This window comes from Candoia aspera, chromosome 3 (assembly GCF_035149785.1).
Source record: "Candoia aspera isolate rCanAsp1 chromosome 3, rCanAsp1.hap2, whole genome shotgun sequence".
In the NCBI taxonomy this organism is placed as follows: domain Eukaryota; kingdom Metazoa; phylum Chordata; class Lepidosauria; order Squamata; family Boidae; genus Candoia; species Candoia aspera.
The window spans coordinates 5640272-5654501 of NC_086155.1; positions in this window are offsets into that span (position 1 = coordinate 5640272).

Consider the following 14230-nt stretch of genomic DNA (forward strand, 5'->3'; position numbering starts at 1 on the left):
AGTCATCTATATCTTTAAGCCATCTATCAATCACCTATCAATCAGCCATCAATATCTATATCTATCTATCTATCTATCTATCTATCTTCTATCACCTACCTATCAATGAGGATTTTTTTTTTAATCTGTTCAATCGTGTCCGATTCTTGGAGACTGCCTGGACACGCTCCTGCAGTCTTCTTGGCAAATCAAACAGGTATCAATCATCTATTAACTATCAATTATTCTATTATCTATCAATTATTCTATCTAGCTATCCATCTATCTATCATTTATCTATCTATAGCTATCAATTGTCCATCTGTCCATCTGTCCATCCATCCATCTATCACGTCATCAACCTATCATTCAAACAAGGTTTATCGTATTTCCTTGATTACAAACAGCAGCATCTGCGGGGAGGGAGAGGCAGGGAGGGGCAGAATGACAAAAGCTCCATCATGCCACCAAAATCCAAGTTTCACCCCTTTTGAATGTGGGCAGCAACTTTGCACTGCAGTGGCAAAAACTCAGAGAAATCCAACCAAACCAGTTTTATTAAACCTTGCTGGATTTAATAACAGATCACTCTGCTCCCCACCAGCCAAAGCTAAGTGTAGAGAACGATCAGAGCAGATTTTATATAGGGTCCACAGAGAATTGAAAGGGGCATGAACACAGCTTGATCCTCTCCCAGGAATTGTGGATGAATGATAAGAAATGCAGATGGGGTAGCCCAAGGAATCTTGAGCATCCTCCTATCTCCTATGGGAACATCCTTCATTGCTAGGATGCTTAGATTAACAATGCCATAGATGCTATGCTAATTGCCATTTGCTGTCATTTTAAGAGTCTGACCCTCAACCCATTCCTTATCTTTCCTCTTTGAGAAGATTGGGGTTGTAAAGGTAGGCATTTCCCACATCAAAGAGATTTATGACTCAGGGAGGAGATGTGCCTAAGGGAGTTGATTTGAAAGGCAAAGAAAAAGTTGCAAGAATAAGGCTACCTATCAGCACAGAAGAAGACAAGGGAAAAATCAAATTCCAAAGCTCAGCTAATACAAGGTATTGGAACAAATACTAATCAATGCATAGAAACGTAAGATTGCTTATAGGGACTAAATTAAAAAGTCACATAGGCTCAGCTCTGCCCCCACAGATGCATTCATCAGAGGGGAAAACGTTCCAGTTGATGGTACCACACGGCTTTCATCATTTTGAGGAAAACGGTAGGATCCCACGGACACCCAGGCTTACAGATATGAGATTTGGGAATTCAGCTTCCCCAACAATGAGATTTCCACTTTAACTACTGAAGTCTTCTCCAACTAGGATTTTAATACAAATCAGATTTTCTTTCATCCAGCCAGCCTCTTGACCTGAGTTTCTCAACCTTGGCAACTTTAAGATGTGTGGACTTCAACTTGGCACGGCTGGCTGGGGAATTCTGGGAGTTGTAGTCCACACAGCTTAAAGTTGCCAAGGTTGAGAAACGCTGGCATAGATCCTCTTCCAGGAAGTAGATGAGACCATGAAGATGTTTGTCAGCATATAGTCCCACATAGTACAGCAATAATTAACAGCCATGGAAAATGTACAGTATAATCCTATATATAATTGATGAATATAAATAATCTTAGATGCACTCTTTAACTCTTGTATCTTTTCCTGGAAAATCTTCCTTGAGTAGAACAGAGGAAAAACTTGTCATTTTAGGTCAATTTATTCTACTTATGAGAGCCAGTTTGGTGTAGCGATTAAGGCAGCAGGCTAGAAACCAGGAGACTGGGAGTTCTAGTTCCACCTTGGGCACGAAGCCAGCTGGGGGACCTTGGGCCAGCCACTCTCTCTCAGCCCTAGGAAGCAGGCAATGGCAAGCCACTTCTGAAAAACCTTCCCAAGAAAACCACAGGGATTTGTCCAGGCAGTCTTTGAGAATCAGACACGATCGAAGAGATTAAAAAAAAATCTACTTACACTTCCTAAATCTATAGAAAAATGTACAAATTATAAATTTTCCACTTTTTATTTTGCACAAAAATTAGAGGAGGAATGTACAGGTTCCTAAAATCTAGGAGGAGCTAATTGGTAAATTCATTTAAAATAAAACATTTCCCATCTGTCCTGTCCAAGGCAGATTTTCCAAAGTTTTTAGAATCAGCTGGGTGTTAGAGGTAGAACCCCAGATTCAAGCCTTCCAGAAAGATGGCTTTCCAGCATCTGCTCGAACCCATCCAGGGAATGGGAGCCCACCACTTCTCTCATCACTGGTTTCAGCGTTGACTCCTCTTACTGATGCAAGCTTTTCTTTGCATTCAGCTCACATCTGCTTCCCTGTAACTTTAATCCATTATTCCATCTCCTTCCTGGGACTGGAGAGCATGTAATTGCCTTATTATGCATAACAATACCCCAGCATTGGGAGTTGGATTGCTGATGGCCTTCCATTGTGTTATAATTGGCGATTTCAGGAGGGATGATGGCCTGGTACAGTAATGAGGTTTTGCATTCCTAGGGTGACTCCTGAACACCCATATGCTGAAAGGGAGCATGACGATTTCAGAAGAACCGCTTGCAGCATCATCTAAGCTGTGGTAATGCTTCAAAGCAGAACATGTGAGCATCGGAGGCTTTATAGCCTTCTCAGAACCAAGTACTGTCCCCTCCAGGGGACAATGAACTCTGGGATGTTTGCTGACCAAGAGACCCAATCAATGATTTTCCTTGTCGCTCATCTAGAGGTCTTCCTTTGTGTTGCTTAACACATTTATTTTGCACTTGAGAAAACAGCTGAAGCTCATTAAAAGGTGGGGGGAGAAGGCTGAAAATGTTCACCCTCGGGCCAACAACAGCACCATATCCCTGGCTGTGCCTCCTACCACCCTCAGAAGCTAAATTGATAACAACAACAAAGTGCCCCATTCTCTAGCTCAAACTCAACCTGCATCTCTTAAAATATACAACAGAAGCTCCGAAGGGGGAGGGGAAGAAGGACGACTCAGTGATCATGTGAGGAACTTATGGGACAGGACTATCATAGAAGGATCCCCTCTGAAAAGAGAGGAGGAAGGGACAGATGATACCAAGATAGCCCAGCGAGGTTCTACAAGGCCTCCAGCTTTGTCAGGATGGATCATCTGCAATCAGCACAGTCCTAATAGTGGCATCATCAAGACAATCAGTCAATTCTGTGTCAAAAGGATGTTCTGGTGGCATAACAGAACACGCACCCAAGAGATAGTGAGACAGGAGCCAAGGAACAGTCAACCAATAAAGAATAGGATTCTGCTGCTGCAAATTGAGTTCTTTAGAGTAGAAGCTGCTCTGGTTCATCTGCTGGGTCCTGAAAGGACTTGGTGCTTCATCAGCTGATGTAAATTCCCCTCTGCTCGGCACTGGTGAGTTCACGACTGGCGTTCTGTGTATGATTCTAGGCATCACATTTCCAGAAGGATATTGATAGATTAACATGGGTCCAAAGGAAGGTGACAAAGATGATATGGAGACTTAAGGACTGTAGGGCTAGCCTGAGGTTCTTAATCTTCTGCTCCATTATACTAAATAACAACAACAACAACAACAATAATATATTAAATTTATATGCCACCTGACTCCCAGAGACTCTTTATAGGAAATGAGCGTGTTTTTAACAGGAAACATTGGAAAACTGAATTGGGACAATGTAAACTATATGCTCCCTGCTTGAGCTTCCATTCCATGTTCTCTCCATCTCCCAAGGTCTTTCCCACTTACCATCACAGCAGATCAAGAGAGATATGTAAGGGGGTCAGGATGGCAGCACACACACACACACAACAGCTCACATCACTGCAGCCACCATCTTGACTTTTTTGACCCTGCCCTACAGACACCCCTGAATGCCAATAAGCTGGGAGAAGATCCTGGAAAAGTAAAAGAGAGTGACTCCCTAGAAAGACGGGACAACTGCCGCTTTGTTCTTTCAGAGCCCCATTGTCTTTGTAGTCCTGCCCCACTGCTTCACTGTTGCACCCTAAAGCCTCACTGACCCCACTAGGCACATGATGGGTTGCATCCCATCAAATATTTGCTGTTGTGTATACTCCATCAAATATCTGGCTGGTGCACCCTCCAATTTGCATGAAGCTATAAAGAGAGATTGCAAATCCACCTTTCTTTTTTAATCCTGGCTTTGCCTCCCGCACTGTTGGTAAAGCACTCTGTGCTTCAGTTGACATAGTTAATAAATAAAGACAAATACTTGTTTTCATCACTGTAGGCAACAAGGGATGCAGCAGGAAGAGAGTGACATCATCGGAGAAATAGGGCCAGACTTCTCCCCTGATGTTGGGGTTCGTATTGTTGCTACAAGATAGGTGTTTATTTGATAGCAGTTTTTTCCTTTTTAAGGAGGACAGAAAACTGCTTAGTTTATGCTTAGGGTGCCCTGGGATCTGAAAAAGGAAGGAAGGAAGGAAGGAAGGAAGGAAGGAAGGAAGGAAGGAAGGAAGGAAGGAAGGAAGGAAGGAAGGAAGGAAGGACGAGGGAGGGGAAGGAGGGAGGGAAGGAAGGAAGGACTGGAGAAATAAATACTGTAAAAGAAAGAAAGGCTGGAGAAAGAAAAGGGAGGGAGGGAGGGAGGAAGAAAGAGAGGAGAGGGAGGGAGGGAAGGAAGGACTAGAGAAAAGGAAGGAAGGAAGGAAGGAAGGAAGAGGAAGGAAGGAAGGAAGGAAGGAAGGAAGGAAGGAAGGAAGGAGAGAAATAGTTAAATAAATGAGAGAGAGAGAGAGAAAGAAGGGAGGGAGGGAGGGGAAGTAGACCTTGGGAACCACCTGGGGCTTGTGGGTGTGCACCCTAAAGTAGTCAATGGCCTTTGATATGGAAAAGCATCTGCTACATAACCTTCCTAAATAAGGGGGCAATCTCAGTATCATCTCCTGTTTTCTGATAAATTTGGTTTCCAGATTGCAGATCCCTCCACAGACATTTCAAAGAGGCAAGAAACAGTTCTCAAAATCCCGAATGCTGATTTGTGAATGGTCTGTAGGGCGATATTCCCCCCCCCCCGCCCCCAGCTTTTTTTTTAACAGGAGATAATAGCTGGTGCTTAAAACAAGAAAATGAGCTCACTTCTTTGATCTTCTCTCTGCAGCTTTTCTGTGAGACCAGCAAATGTCAGAAAGCTTCCTTTCTTTAGGATTCATTCTTATTAAGTTTGACACTTCCGTTTAATTAACACCTCCTTGGCTCTTCAGGTCAGAAGGGGAGGGGAACGGTGAACAATTTTTCTGCCCTCTTCCATCAGCATTATTTAATTTAAATTCAAATGACAGCCTCCTTCTTTGCCAGGAGAAGCAAAATCCTTACACCTCATCTAACATCCTGTATTAAATGTAACCCTTTAGCAAATGGCAAAAGAGACATTGCAGCAATCGAATTCCTTAAAAATTATTAAGGACAGGAGTCCTTTCTAGTTATTAATCATTAGTTATCAACCTCTTGCATTGTGGCATTCATGTCTATGGCCCTGCAGTGTTCAGTTGTAAGATTTTCTTCTCTCTTAGAATCCAGAGCTAAAGACTTTTAAGAGACTTTGTTGTTTATTCGTTTAGTCGCTTCCGACTCTTCGTGACTTCCTGGACCAGCCCACGCCAGAGCTTCCTGTCAGTCGTCAACACCCCCAGCTCCCCCAGGGACGAGTACGTCACCTCTAGGATATCATCCATCCACCTTGCCCTTGGTCGGCCCCTCTTCCTTTTGCCCTCCACTCTCCCCAGCATCAGCATCTTCTCCAGGCTGTCCTGTCTTCTCATTATGTGGCCAAAGTATTTCAGTTTGGCCTTTCATATCATTCCCTCAAGTGAGCAGTCTGGCTTTATTTCCTGGAGGATGGACTGGTTTGATCTTCTTGCAGTCCAAGGCACTCTCGGAATTTTCCTCCAACACCACAGTTCAAAAGCATCGATCTTCCTTCTCTCAGCCTTCCTTATGGTCCAGCTCTCACAGCCATATGTTACTATGGGGAACACCATTGCTTTACCTATGCGGACCTTTGTTGTCAGTGTGATGTCTCTGCTCTTAACTATTTTATTGAGATTTGTCATTGCTCTTCTCCCAAGGATTAAGCGTCTTCTGATTCCTGACTGCAGTCAGCATCTGCAGTAACCTTTGCACGTAGAAATACAAAGTCTTTCACTGCTTCTACATTTTCTCCCTCTATTTAAGAGACTACTAAAATTAAAATATTTAATTAGTATTAAAATTCATTAAAATTAAATTATTAATATTAAATAATTGATTAAAATTATTAAATTATTGAAGACTATTAAGAGCCAAAACTTTCAGAAATTGCACAGAAGGACATCCCATGAAAGAACTGCATTTTAAGATAAATCTTTTCCTCCCAAAATATCTTGCAAGAAACTACATCAATTGGTTATGTTCTGGGGTGCCTGAAAGGAGGTTTTTTTTTTTAAAATCAAGATATGGGTCCCAACCATGCAATCAAATCCCCATCCCTTTTTAAGAGCAATGTAAAAAAAGAAGAAGTTGCAAATGCAGTTCACTGTTTTTTAAAGAAAGTCAATTAGAGATCAATCCACACAGAAAGCCACATATTCCAGACCAATCATGTACAAACATGTGTTAGCAGAAAGTGCATGCAAAAATGGTGTGTTTTAGGCAAAATTGCAAGGAAAAATACAGATGTTAGGAGAAACATGCATAAAATGCATGCAATTGTTTTTTTTTAAGTCTTAATATAGAAATGAAGTGAATGTGAGATTGGAAAAATCTTGAAAGCAAGTAAAATTGACTGACCTTGTCATACCTATAAATCAGGGTTTCTCAACCAGAGCTCCATGGAACCCCAGAGTTCCATGAGGGGTCCCTAGGGGTTCCCTTTGTTGTTGTTGTTTATTTGTTTAGTCGCTTCCGACTCTTCGTGACTTCCCTGGGAGATCACAATTTATTTTAAAAATTATTTCAATTTTTTTACCTCACATGAAAGAGGTAAATTTCATTCTTTATTTTTAGTTTAAGAATGTGTTAGTGCATATAGACAGGTCTACACAGGAAACGAATATAATAATTTTGTAACTTCTGGCTTATATTTGAGCCTGAATATGCAGGGGTTCCCTGAGGCCTGGAAAATATTTCAAGGGTCCCTCCAGGGTAAAAAGGTTGAGAAAGGCTGCTATAAATCTTGACTCATTGGCCTTGCAACATTCAGGGTGGCTGGTATAGCTCCATTCTAATATATCACCAGATAAGGGAGATCCCACACTGTTGATATAGCATCACTTCCTGCCCCATTGGGGTCAGAGACAGCTTTGCAATTGGGTTCCAAGTTGTTTCCTGTCCTAAAAATGCAGGCACACATTTCAAGCAATGTAGGATGCTATCAAAAATAAGTCTTCAACGTTGAGCATCCTGTCTGGATCACCAGTGGTGCCGAGAAAAAGCAGGCTGAGAACGTGGAAGTCAGCAGCAAAGGATTAATCAAGAAACAGTGTCCAGACCCAATCCAGAAGTCAGGCTGGAAAGTTAATCATAGAGGAATTGGGTGGGAGACCATCTGGAAATTCCAGGGCTGTTTAGACTAGGATGTCAAAAAGAGAGAGAACATCCCTGCAGAGCTGGTCAGTGGTGCAATCAAAGCACCTCCATTTTTCTGTGCAACACATTTTTACATGCAAAGTTTCAATTACACCGTTGTGCCCCCATCTTGACTTTTTTGACCATACCATTCCCCCAGAGAAGACCACAGGAAACCTACCTGATACTGTTGCCAAGAAAACTCAGCAACTCTATGTTTCATCAGGAGCAGAGTGAGGCCTTCAGCTAACTTTGGCTGAGCTCTAAAAAAGCTAAGATGGGTTAAGCCTGCATAGTATTTAGATGGGACATTAGCAGGAAATCCCTGCACTGAAGACTAGACTGGAAAGTCAAAAACTATCATAGAAGGGAATGACAGGCCAATTCCATAACGCGGCTCCAAAAAACATACCAACACAGTTATGGGGAGTCAAAATTTGCCTTTGTGGGATTAAGATATCTGTAGGGCATCAGGTTATGGAAAAGTTGCTTAATCAGATATCACCACGTGCAATTCCATGGCCCAACATGTCCAAGAGGACCTCCTCGTCTTTTTGCATGAACAAACTTGCATGTGTTTTTCTCTTTTCAAAATGACGAGTGAACAGACAAAAATGTATAAAACAAATACGTCTTTGAAGAAAGAGCAGCTTGTGTTGCACATCACATTGAACCTGGCTCCTGAATGAACCTGGATTCTAGGTTTACACAAGGCATTGAATTATAAACAAGTGGAAAAGGGAAATTGGGACATTGTGTTTTGCGTTATCCCCTGCTGAATTCACCTTTGGATATATAGGATGGGGTCGAGGCATGAAGAACGGGACCAAAAGGTGAGAAAAGAGGAACAGAGAATTAATGTCAATTAGTACAGTATCTACGAATAAGGCTTAAGGATGTGTATTAAAAAGCTTGTCCAGAACCCAAAGGCATAAATCAAGTTTGCATTTCACAAAGAGCAGCCAAAATGCTCCAGCGTGAATAATACCAATAAACAGATCCTTTATAGGCTTTTGAAATGAGCCAGGGAGATTCCTGGAGATTATGTGAAAGCATCCATGGAGCTTTCTTTACAACAAGGCAGATTTACCACTGCTTGCTTCTGAGATACTTTATGGACATCCCGGTCAACCCTACAACCCTGGTATCTGGTTGCTAAGGGCTGCTTATCTTTTCTCAAGATCAGCTTGAATTGGCTAGTAGCCCCTGAGCTGGGTCAAGTTCATAGTAACTCTGAATAAACCAAATGAACAGCCACAGACAAAATTCTCTGCTGAATGAGAATGTGGAGGGCAGCCTTTGAAATCTTGGACAAGGGCGGCCCCTGGTGGTCGTGTCATGCTATTACAACATCTTTGGAGCATCTTAGCACACACCCCCCCCATCTATTTCCCTAGAACCCAAGACAAATGCTCCTTTGGGTTATTAAGATCGTCCAGCCCAGGTGACAAGAGTGTCTGCAGGGGGAGTCCAGAAAGTCAAGATGGTGGCTGTGAGAGGGCAAACAAACCCCCCCCCCCTTTTCTTTACATGTGTAAATGTAATAAAAATGGGGGATACGGTCAAAGAAGTCAAGAGGGTATCTGTGATGGTGTGATTAAAGCTCCCTCTGTGTTTTATATACGCCACACAATAGGTGGAGCTTTGCTGGCACCATTGTGCCTACCATCTTGACTTTTTTGACCAACTTGGCCCACACCTCTTCCCCCTCTACGGATATACTGTACATTATTGTCACTGGTGTGGTGGAGTGAATCAGGGGACCCTGGTCTGTCTAGTTATTCATGATTCACTGTGTGGTGCCAATCCAGTCAACCAATTAATTCAGCAAACAGATTAAGCATGTTGTGTGAATGCAGCCAACATGTTGGCTAAGCCTTTTCCCACCAGGGGGCAGCCTTGCTTCACGATTTATCCCTGACAGAGCAACTGCACCAGTTTGGAGTATTCACATTCAGTGATTATGTAGAAACTTTGAAGTTTCAGCTCCTCACACTGCAGCCAGATCCGCTCCCCTGAATTTGTGCTTGAGATACGTGGGTCCCTCTCTCTCCTTCCATTAGATCGGGATCACAGTAAGCCACACTGGCTTTGGATCCAACCTGCAGGATTTTGTGGAGACAAAAACATTTTTCTTGTCATTCCAACGAATTCCTACTTGGTATTAATAAGCAAGCTTCACCTTATTTCCCCTGATTGAGTTAATTTTCTCACCATCAACCTTTGCAGCTATCCTGGGAAGAAGATTCTCCAGACCCACTGAAAATAAGATTATTCTTTGGAGTTATAAAATTTGTGGGCTATATAACTTTTGGGTGCATGCAGGCCCACAATTAAATATGTGGTAGCTCTCCCCCTTTCTTGCCCCCCCTCCTAAAAAAATCTATGCCACTATTTTAAGGAGCAAAGTGAGTCCCTCGGCAGCCAACAGCATTCTTTCATGACAAACAGCACCCCATTACAATACAGGACAGATCTAGCTTGTCAAGAGCATATGTGACAGAGATCTGGGTTGTCCTTGCAGACCACAAGTTAAACTTCAGCCAGCCGTGTGATGCAGCTGCTAAAAAGACAAATGCTATCATGGGGTGCATGAATAAAGGGCATAAAATCCAGGTTACAGGAAGTCATTGTTCTACCCCAGATTGGAGTCCTGTGTCCAATCTGGGACACCATAGTTCAAAAAGGACAGTGACAAATTGGAACATGTTCAGAAGAAGCTGCCAAGATGGTGAGACGGCTGGAAACTAAGCCCTATGAGAAACAATCTCATTTAGCCTACAGGGCAGATGACTGAGGAAAGAGATGACAGCGATCTTCAAATACCTGATCAGCTGTTACACAGAAGAAGGAGTGGACTTATTCTGTCTTGCCACAGAGGGCAGGAGCAGACTTGGCCAGTTACAATTAGAAAGAAGGCGTTTCAGGCTGGATATCAGAAGGAACGTCTTAGCTGTACAGACTATCAGCCAATGGAACAGGCTACCACATGAGGTGTTTTCTCTTTTACTAAAGATCTAGTCTAGTGCATTCTGCCCTAAGCAGAATGCTAAACTAGAAATTGATTTTTTAAAATTGATTATGTGCCATCAAGTCAGTGTCAGCTCTTAGTGAACATACAGATTTTCTCCATGACGGTCTGTCCCCAACCTGGTCCTTCAGGTCTTCCAATGGTGCACTCATTGCCACTGTAACTGAGTCCCTCCACCTGGCTGCTGGTCCTCCTCTTCTTCTCTTTCCTTCCACCTTTCCACCCATTATGTACTTCTGAAGGGAGCTGGGTCTTTGCATAATGTGTCCAAAGCAGGATAATTTGAGCCTGGTCATTTGTGACTTGAGTGAGAACTTTGGGTTGATTTGTTCAAGGATCCATCGGTTTGTTTTCTTGGCTGTCCAGGGTATTCTCAGGAGTCTTCTCCAAAAGAATTGTAACTATTCCTGTCCTGCTTCTTCAAAGTCCAACTTTCACTTCCGTAGAGTCTCACAGGAAGTACCATGGCTTGCATGATTCTGATCTTCATAGGTACAGACACCTATGAACATTATGACATTTGAATATCTTTTCTAAGATCTTCATGGCTGCTCTACCAAGTGCTACCCTGCAGCATATTTCTTGATGAATTAGATACGATCTCTTCCAATTCATAAGAACATAAGAATAGAAGCCATGCCCTGGCCCATCTAGTCCAGAAGCCTGTTCTCCTAGCAGTCAACCAACTGCCCTAGGAAGCCCACTGGTCTCGCAGCAGATGGTCTTCAGGCTAATAGCCATGGATACCCAGGACTTCCATGAATTGGTCCAATCCTTTTTTGAAACCAATTCAGTGATTCTGTAACATTCTGTCTCTCTTGGCAACCCATACAATCTAATTTTATTTTTTCAATGTCATTTTAATTCAAAAGATGGAATGATGCATATGGCATTCAGGAAGGTAGCTAAAATATTGCTCTCCCACGGAGCCTTCCAGGAATAAACATTATGCCATGCTGTGGTGGAATTACCCAGCACTTATATGGCAATTATCAAGCCAATATTTTCTCATTTGTTTTGTCTGAAAACAGGTTGTTAGTGTATTGTACTGGTGTGTAAGCCACCTAAAGTCAATTGACAAACAAATCTCAGTGATTCAAACAGTCAATCTCTTTAAGCTGTGTCTCTTGAAGGCACAGAAAAATCCTCAAGGAAGTAAACCAAATCACTGTCATTCTCTTAAACTAGAGAGACAGTTTGTGTAGTGGTTAGGGCACCAGGCTAGAAGCCTGGGAGTTCTAGTCCTGCCTTAGGCACGAAGCCACCTGGGTGACTTAGGGCCAGTCACTTACTCTCAGCCCTAGGAAGGAGGCAGTGACAAGCCACTTCTGAAAATCGTGTCAAGAAAATGGCAGGGACTTGAAGGACCAAAATTCAACATTTCTTTAGCTCTTTGCCTCTGTTTCTAGCTTGGAGGCAAATTCCGCCTGGTCATTAATTGTACAAGCAGCGTTTAAACATCGTTGGAATGACAGGAAGAAGATATGCCATTCTTGCACCGCTGACTACGTAGTAACAGAGTGCCGGTTTGTTTTTCTCTCCAGCACAGAGGACGTTTTACGAAACGCAAACTGTCGGGTGCAAGGCAGTTTTCAGAACTCCTTGGTAGCACCAGCTGATGCTCAAGCAACAAGGAATTTTGGATTGTCGGGGCCCAGCCATGTAGCAGGCGCTCTCCAGCTCAGAGGATTGATGCCACATGCATTTGGGAATCATTGCAACCGGGAACATCGGGGGCCTTCCTGTGGTGGGCAGGGCAGTGGGTCCTGCTACATACTGTTTACTGTGAGTCCAGAAGAAGATGCTAAACATCTGACACCTGGGCTGAATTATGGAGGTCATCATCATCATCAGAATAAGTTAAAAGATGGAGACATGCTTGGTTGAAAAATCCAAATATGGATGGCCTGCCAGAGCTAAGCAATGTAGTACAATGTTAAGCCACCTGTCCAGATTGTCTTCTTCTAGTACCTTGGGATGGGTCCCAGCTGCCATGGAAGCCCTTGGGTGACAGTCACCCTGGTCTGCTTCCAAAATCCCACATGGGCCTCCAGACACCAGCCCTTTGGCCAGGTCAAGAAAAATAATAAATTCTACCTCAGTGGAAGATAATAAGATCTGCCCAAATTTCTCTCTGTCTCAGCTTATGCTGAACAAAATCAAGATGGAGTTATCTTGAGCTTCTTTCTCACGCTTTCCTCTATTTCAGGACTGTGTAATCTTTTCTCAAAGTCCCCTCTTAATGGTTCTCTCATATCTTTCCCAAAGTTGGCCCTACATTCCATTGTTGTGCTAGATTTCTCTACTGCCAGATGTGCAACGTCAGAGCAACATTGATCCTCTTACCCAGCTCTTTCAGGGGCAAGCAAGTCAGGCAGTGGGCTGATTGCCCACAATATTTTAAACCTAAGATGATGCCTGTTTTCCATGTAGGCATATCATTGTCCTGCGGGACCAGTAGCTGAAAAAGAAGTGCTTCAGTCCAGTGCTTCAAATGCCAAAGCTAGAAATCGACCAGTTTCCAATCTCAGCAGGGAACTTGATATCCTATGGGGTATTCACAGCAAAGCACCCAGAAATCCAGATTAACCAACCTCTAGAAAGCTTAAGTCACAATCATTATAAATCTGTGCACCATATCACAAGGCTAATGACCTTGGCGCGGAACACCTTCACTGCAGCTGAGATACGACTCTAAAATGCAAAATTGCACTCGAAAGTTTATGAGCCTGAGTAGTGACTTCCCTTGGCTGATAATTATGGGTCGCTGAAGCTTGGAAGAACGTGCCCAAATATTTAAAAAAATTAAAGACATTAATTTTCCAAGTATGTGTAACGACTTTAGCTCTTATGGAGTGGATCAACTGCTCCTTGCTGTAATAATGGATAAGAGCACAGAGTCCCTGTCCAAGGTTGGCTTGTGTTAAAAAATAAGATGGCTGCATCTTCAGCCTTTAGAAGGGCGCAAAGGGGTCAACTGCTTAGTCTGGAGGTGGTGGTGGTGTGTGTGTGTCTGTGTATATAACTCTTTTTTCAGAACCTGAACCAGCAGATATAAAAATTTAAAAAGAAGGGTGCTGAGCGAAATATGTTTCACCCCTTTGTGAAAGTAGATGACTCATTTTATTTATTTAGGACGCTGTCCTTTTCCTGAAATACAATAGCATACCAGCATCACGGTGTTTTTGCATAATTTTATAGTCAACAGCAAAAGGGAATCACTGGTTAACGGAAGCAGCAGCCTGGCTCTAGGGATCAAGTTGAAGACTATCTTTAAGTCAATAAAGGCAATGAAGAGGATCCCAGGTGGATCACTGATGCATTTTTCTAGGAGATGGTGAAGGATGAGGCTTTAACTGCCCTTCCCTGGAATTGTCTTGCCAGGAATCTATGAGTTTTATGTGGAGGGACCTTGCATGCAGCTTGCTTATTAGATTCAAGAGGCTGATGGGGCAAAACTTAGCTGGATCCTTCCTATATCCTTTTTCATATTACAGTTGGGAATGGGATCCCCACAAAATAGCAGTGTGGTAGATGACTCTTCCTTCTCCTTCTCCTTCTTCTCCTACTCCTTCTTCCCCTGATCTCCTTCTCCTTCTCCTTCTCTTTCTCCTTCTTCTTCTCCTTCCCCTGATCTCCTTCC